Source organism: Nyctereutes procyonoides, unplaced genomic scaffold (genome assembly GCF_905146905.1).
Source record: "Nyctereutes procyonoides isolate TBG_1078 unplaced genomic scaffold, NYPRO_anot_genome, whole genome shotgun sequence".
NCBI lineage: Eukaryota > Metazoa > Chordata > Mammalia > Carnivora > Canidae > Nyctereutes > Nyctereutes procyonoides.
Genome location: NW_026575035.1, coordinates 20649250 through 20656711, shown reverse-complemented (window position 1 = coordinate 20656711; position 7462 = coordinate 20649250). Strand labels below are relative to the sequence as shown.

General features: G+C 39.1%; 1 pseudogene; it reads left to right on the top strand.

Annotated features, from left to right (window-relative positions):
- Nucleotides 1-4186: 4186 nt before the first annotated feature.
- LOC129505247 (glyceraldehyde-3-phosphate dehydrogenase-like) lies at nt 4187-5140 on the top strand (annotated as a pseudogene).
- Nucleotides 5141-7462: the final 2322 nt, after the last annotated feature.

Below are 7462 nucleotides of genomic sequence, written 5' to 3'. Positions count from 1 at the left end.
TCCAGTTTTTGTAGTTCACCACCATCTCTGTGGTTTTCACAGGGAATGTAGAAGTGAATGGAGTGAGAATCAGATGAGAACTACCACCTCCACATCCTCTGGTTCCCCGAGAGAGCCCTAATTTCTGCCATTAAACTCAAGCTGTGTTATTGCTCCTGATTTACTATCTTGGCTGGTAGAGGCAATCTCAGAAATCTTTTTGGCTTTTTCTACTCCATGGGATAAGGGACAAATGTGTGGGTTCTGCCAGCTGCTAAGTATATTTATCCCAGTCATGCATACAGAGAAGTAGCTGAGAAAATGACCACAGGGTGAATCTATGTACCCATTTGACCCTCTAGGAGATGGACATGGGCCACGGTCTCCACAAACTCCACCCTAACTGTGAGCCACACTGATGTTTCAGGTTTCCTGGTAGGAGTGTCAGCTCAAAACCTGTATCCAATAGCCCTCAAAGGCCTACACAGTCTTATTTACCTGGTATATGGTTACTCTAGTCAGTGACTAGAAGTCCCTTTGGAGGAGTGTGGAAATGTTTGTGTTAAATGCTAGTGGTAGCATCGTCCTTTGAGGTCCTTCCCCAAAGAGAGCTGGGTCCCCCTTTAATCTATGGGACCTGACTCTGAGAATAGCTCAGATCTAGAAACTGAGTAAAGGATTGCTATTTTTCAGTGCAATCACGAGTGCAAGTCACAAAGAATCCTAATTGGCTCTCTTGCCCCTAGGAACATGGTGATCTATTAGCTGTCACCTTAGATTCTTACAGGTCATGGAACTCTGGTTGGCACTTTGGCCTTGCTGCCTCTTACAGAAAACTACTGCAACACATTGTTTAATTACATTAATTAAAATGTATTTTTTATGTTGAAAGTAAACCCAACATCTTAAGGTGATTTCCCAATAAAAAGAACATAATGAAACAAGGGTGAAGGTGTTTTACTTGGGACACAATTCCAAGAAACATGAGTAAGAGAACAAAGAGAATGAGTCCTGGTCTAATTCATACAGAACACACCACAGAGTTTTTCCTCGAAGGCCATGTGTTTACCATCTCCTGTACCCCATTGGTTGACAGTTACCAAGCACATTAAGGCCTCTATATTTCTAAGCTTCTCTCTCTCTCCCCAGATAGAAATAAAAGAAATTTGATAAAATATTATATAACATGTAATTATTATATAATATGTAAAATTATGTATAATAAAGTTAAATCATGTAATATAGTTAATATAATATATGATTAATAATATAATATAGTATAGAATTATCTTATGTGTTATAAGAAATATCATACATAAAAGACTGCATCTGCAGTTGAGGGGATTGGTAGGAAACACTTCAAATTCAGTGCTACAATCTATAATCTGTTTTCTCTTTCTCTCTCTATGTATCTACATGTGTGTACATGTGTGTGCAGTACAAGTAAGAAATATTCCATCCCATATTGTTTTAAAACAATTTGACACAGTACATTGGATTAATGGAGTTTTTAAAAAAGATTTATTTATGTGAGAGAGAGTGTGCAGGGAGAGGGGCAGAGAGAGAGAGAGAATCCTGACACAGACTACCAACTGAGCAAGGAGCCCAACTCTGGGCTCCAACTCAGGACTCTGAGATCATGGCCTGAGCCAAAATCCAGAGTACGTCACTTAACGGAGGCACCCCCAAGTTAATGGAATTTTAAATCAAAACACAGATTTCAAGGTTGGGGAGTAAATAGTAAAAGATCCTGGTTAGCAGTGAACATCACAAATGGATAAAAACATTATCATGAGGTGTTACGTGAGTATGACAAAAGGATTCCTGTCTTAGTCCTTTTGAGCTGCATTGAAAAAATACCACAGACTGGGTAAAATATAAACAACAGAAATTTGTTTCACAGTTCTGAAGGCTGGAGGTCTGAGATAGAATGCTGGAAGGTTGGGCTCTGGTGAGATTCCTCTTCCCGGCTGCCTCCCACAGTCTTCTCCTTGTCACCTCCACTGGTAGAGAGCAGAGAGAGGAAGCAAGCTCTCTCATACTCTTGTAAGGGCCAAGACCTCATCTACTCCTAATTATCTCCCAAAGGCCCCACCTCCTAATACCATCTCAGGCTGGGGTAGGTTGCTGGGGACACACAAACACTTGGTCCAAAATAGTTAAGGAAAAAGTTTGGCCTTTTTTCTTGGTTGGGGGGAAAAGGAGGTGAATCTTTATTCAGTGTAAAGAAACCTGGGTTTAAATATGATTATTAATATAAGTTTGTAAGCACTGGCAAAAACATACACATAATGAAAATTACAATTTATCAGAATAGATAAAAGAAAGAAAAAAATTGTATCAATACAATTGTATTGTATTGAAAGTAAGAATCAAAAAGAGGGGGATCCCTGGGTAGCTCAGTGGTTTGGCGCCTGCCTTTGGCCCAGGGCATGATCCCGGCATCCTGGGATCGAGTCCTGCATCGGGCTCCCTGCATGGAGCCTGCTTCTCCCTCTGCCGTGTCTCTACCTCTCTCTCTGTGTGTGTGTGTGTGTGTGTGTGTGTCTCATGAATAAATAAATAAATAAATCTTAGAAAAAATTTTAAAAAAAGAATAAAAAAGAGGAACCAGTAAGAAATTAAAAACAAACATAAAGGAAGATGGAAGAAATATGACAATACAACACTAATTACAATTGATGGGAACATATTGAGTCATTTTTAAGGAAAACTGCACTCAGATTTGGTGTAAAAACAAAATCTAATTAACATACTTTTTATAATAAGCCTCAAAGAGAATAAAAGAGCAAATATATGTTTGACAATTTCAACCCACAATAAAGCCGAAACACAAATACCACTGAAAGAGAGATTTTTTTAAATGAGAAAAGATTCAAGTTACTGATGAGTTAAAATCATGAGCCTTTACTTATCAAATGACATGGTAGTAAAATAACTGTAAAAACACTTAGAACTATAAGAGAATTTGGTAAGGTCATTAACACAGGGGTAGGTTTTAATATTTTTATCTCAGACATGAAAAGAAATATAAGAAAACTAGGTAAGAATACAGATGATTGGAATAACTCTATTCAATGTCAACCCAGAATAGAGTTTATGTACCTTATTTCAAAGATTCTAACTCTAAAGTTTTTTAAGGAAAAAAATAAAAAAATATGATCAAAATTCACGTAGAAGATGTTCTTTGTATTATTTATGCAAGTTAATGTTGGCATGATCATAAGCTAACCTAAAGAATGAATCACTCCAGAGAACTTTTTTCATTCATTAGTGACCATAAATCAGAGTCTGCCCCAGACTATGAGCTGTCAATAAACAACTTCACATAATTTTGGTGCCAGTGGTCCATGGATCACCCTTAGAAATTTGCTGCGTGCTGTGTTGTCCAACAGCAAAAGAAACTAAGTTTTGTTGATTTTTTTGTTTTAGTTTTAGTTGTGATTGCCTATGTTTACTAATATTCATGCATTGAGCAAGTATTGCTTCTGTAATTGGGGAAGATGCTGCAATAGAAATGTTTGTCATTATGAATCTCTGTCTGCCGAAATGTAATTATTTCCCCATCTCCATTCTTAGATGAAGTGTTTCTTCAGAGATTTCTTTCAAAGATTAGAGAACATTAGTGTTCTGTTTATGTTAGCTGAGAACTCAGAACTGTGGAGCCTAGATTTGTTTTAATCAGGTCTGATTCTTTCTGGGGTGGTAGGAGTGGCTCACCTTGGGGAAAAAAAAAACATTTTATTCATTGCAATGTGGTCACAACTGGTAGAATGTAATGGAGTCCATTTTCTGGACAATTCTCCCTTCTCTCAATCACATTTCCCAATGTACCTGTTGATTTTCTTGTAAAGGGAAAAATCTTAAGAAAAATTTCATCAATTCTTTTGTGCAGTATATAAATAGCCCAGTTTGAAGATGCATGTGTGACACGCATGACAATAATTTTTTTTACATTTAACTAGTAATTTTACCACAAATGAATGTAATAGCATGCTACTCCAGGAATTTGAACAACACAAGATGATATAGCTAAACTTAATGCAAAATTTGGCACCTAATAAAAATAAAGAATACCAAGGATGCACAGACTTCTTGGCTTTATAATTTATTCCCAGGATATATAGAAAACTCCACTTCGGCTCTCTGCTCCTCCCCATTCGACGGACAGCGCATCTTCCAGTGCAGTGCCAGCTGAGTCCCCATGATGGTGAAGGTTGGAGTGAACGGATTTGGCCGTATTGGGCGCCTGGTCACCAGGGCTGCTTTTAACTCTGGCAAAGTGGATATTGTTGCCATAAATCACTTCTTCATTGACTTCAACTACATGGTGTACATGTTCCAGTATGATTCTACCCACAGCAAATTCCATGGCACAGTCAAGGCTGAGAATGGGAAACTTGTCAATTGGAAGTCCATCTCCATCTTCCAGGAGCAAGATCCCGCCAACATCAAATGGGGTGATGCTGGTGCTGAGTATGTTGTGGAGTCCACTGGGGTCTTTACCACCATGGAGAAGGCTGAGGCTCACTTGAAGGGTGGGGCCAAGAGAGTCATCATCTCTGCTCCTTCAGCTGATGCCTCCATGTTCGTGATGGGCGTGAACCACGAGAAGTATGACAACTCCCTCAAGATTGTCAGCAAGGCTTCCCCCACCACCAACTGCTTGGCTCCTCTGACCAAAATCATCCATGACCACTTTGGCATCGTGGAGGGCCTCATGACCACCATCCATGCCATCGCTGCCACCCAGAAGACCATCCATGGCCCCTCTGGGAAGCTGTGGCATGACGGCCAAGGAGCTGCCCAGAACATCATCCCTGCTTCCACTAGCACTGCCAAGGTTGTGGGCAAGGTCATCCCTGAGCTGAATGGGAAGCTCACTGGCATGGCATCCCGTGTCCCCACCCCCAACATGTCAGTTGTGGATCTGACCTGCTGCCTGGAAAAAGCTCCAAATATGATGACATCAAGAAGGTGGTGAAGCAGGCATTGGAGGCCCCCCCTCAAGGGCATCCTGGGCTACACTGAGGACCAGGTTGTCTCCTGTGACTTCAACAGTGACACCCACTCTTCCACTTTCAACGCCGGGGCTGGCATTGCCCTCAATGATCACTTCTTCAAGCTCATTTCCTGGTATGACAATGGAATTCGGCTATAGCAACTGGGTGGTGGACCTCATGGTCCACATGGCCTCCAAGAAGTAAGAGCCTCCTGGACCACCAGCCCCAGGGAGAACAAGAGGAAGAGAGAGGCCCTCAGCTTGGGGAGTCCCTGCCCCAACTTAATCTTCCAACACACTGAGACTCTCCTGATCTCCAATTTATATCCCAGACCCTGAGGAAGAGGAGGGGCTTGGGCAGCCCTACCTTGTCATGTACCATCAATAAAGTATACTGCCCCACCCCCACCCCCCAAAAAAGAAAAGAAAACTCCACTTCATGTTTGGTTGTTTGAGCTCTTCCCTGGCTTCAAGTCTGTTGTATAACTATTTCATAAAGTGGGAGAATGAAATATTTAACAGGATTTTTAGAACTCAGAGTACTGAAGCCAATTTCTGAGCTTAGTACCCTGTTTCATTTTTTGAGTGCTCTTCATTATTTTACATTTAATTATTTAAAAATCTAGCAGCAATATACAGCTGACTAATGTCACTACTTTCATTTAAATCATAGCATTGTTTTAGAGGGGATTCCTGTAGCACTGCCAATTCTAGCTCTTTGATGTGGGCTATAAATACAGTTTTTCAGCTCTAAATATGCCCAATCTCTTTTCTCTTTTAAGGATAAACATTCAGCAAATTGCATTTGAAGTGGTGATAGGGATAATTAAAAGAAATAATAGGGCACATTTGGCCAAATGTATAGGAATTGTAAACCAATTTAATTAGCTGTAAATAGTTACCTAAGCCAATGGATCAGAGGGGATAAGAAACAACTTGCTGAAAAAGCCATAATGAACTAGCAGGAAAAGATCTGAAGGTCACAAGTGACCACTAGCTTCCACATACCAATAGAGTTACATATTTTATTAAGATGGACATAAAAAAGAATATTACAAAACTGAAATCTGGAGACTAATAATCATGAAAAAATTAAAACCTTTTATAGAACTACCCTAAAATATTCTCCATGTACAGATGGTAAATTCTATCAAACCTCAAGGAACAGATAATTCTGATTTTTCTTAATATGTCCCAGAGTATAGAAAATGGTTTAAAGCTTCTGAATTTATTTAGGATATGTATGTTAAAATCTGACAAAAACAGACCCCAAAAAATACTGGCCAACTTTAACTTATGAATACGGATTTAAAAACTCTAAATTAATCATTGGTGAGTGAAGATATAAACATTTAGACTGATTAAAGATGGAAATGTAGTACTTTATCTTTACCCTTTCTTTGCCCTTCTAAAATGATGAATTATAAACATGTTTCAGCACTGATTGGAGGCAACTGAAGCAGAGCTCTGGCTGCTTTAAGGAAAGAGGAAGTCATCTTTTGGTTGCTCAAAACGGGCAGTGGGATTAATGGATCATAAATCTCTGTTACCTTGCAATCCTCCAGAGAGAAATAAATTCAAGGTGTGCCTACAGAGACAGGACCATTGACCTGATGTTCTCAGCTTGCAAATGTTCTGAAGTCCCAGGAGAGATGTGGCAGTAGCAGAGAGCCACTGGATCAGAAAAGATCATGGATTAGTAGGTATCTGACTATAACCTGTGTAGACAGCCAATCTGTGACTGTTGGCGCTTCCTTAAGCGGTGGAACCTTGACACATGTCTGGAGGAGGTATGATGAGCTGTCAAATGGTCACAGATCTGCCAGGATGAGGGTTCAAAGTCAGAATGAACACTGACTTACAAAAAAAATGGTATCAGAGTTTATGGACTCTGATTATACATACTGGATTAGTAAAATAAATCTATTAGTAGGAGTATAATACACCATAGTAGTCTAACTTTTATAAGACCAGCATTTAGAAATCAACTACTATAACTCTCCATATTAGTATTTTAAGAAAGATAATATGATTATTCAAAAAATACCAAAAAAAGTTATTGATTAAATCTACCTTTAATTTATGGCTAAAAATAAAGTCTTTTTTTTTTTTTAAGGAATGGCAGGATATTCTTTTATCATGATCAAAACCCTTCAACTACAACTATTATTTATTTATTTATTTATTTATTTATTTATTTATTTATTTATTTATTTATAGATTTTATTTATTTATTCATGAGAGACACACAGAGAGAGGCAGAGACATAGGCAGAGGGAGAAGCAGGCTCCCTGCAGGAAGCCAGATGAGGGACTTGATCCCAGGACCCCAGGATCATGACCTGAGCCAAAGGCAGATGCTCAACCACTGAGACACCTAGGTGTCCCTACAACCATATTTAATAGTGTAACACTAGGGCCAAATTCATTATTATAAGAATAAGACATGGACTGACAATAATTTTTTTCTGCAAATTTTAGC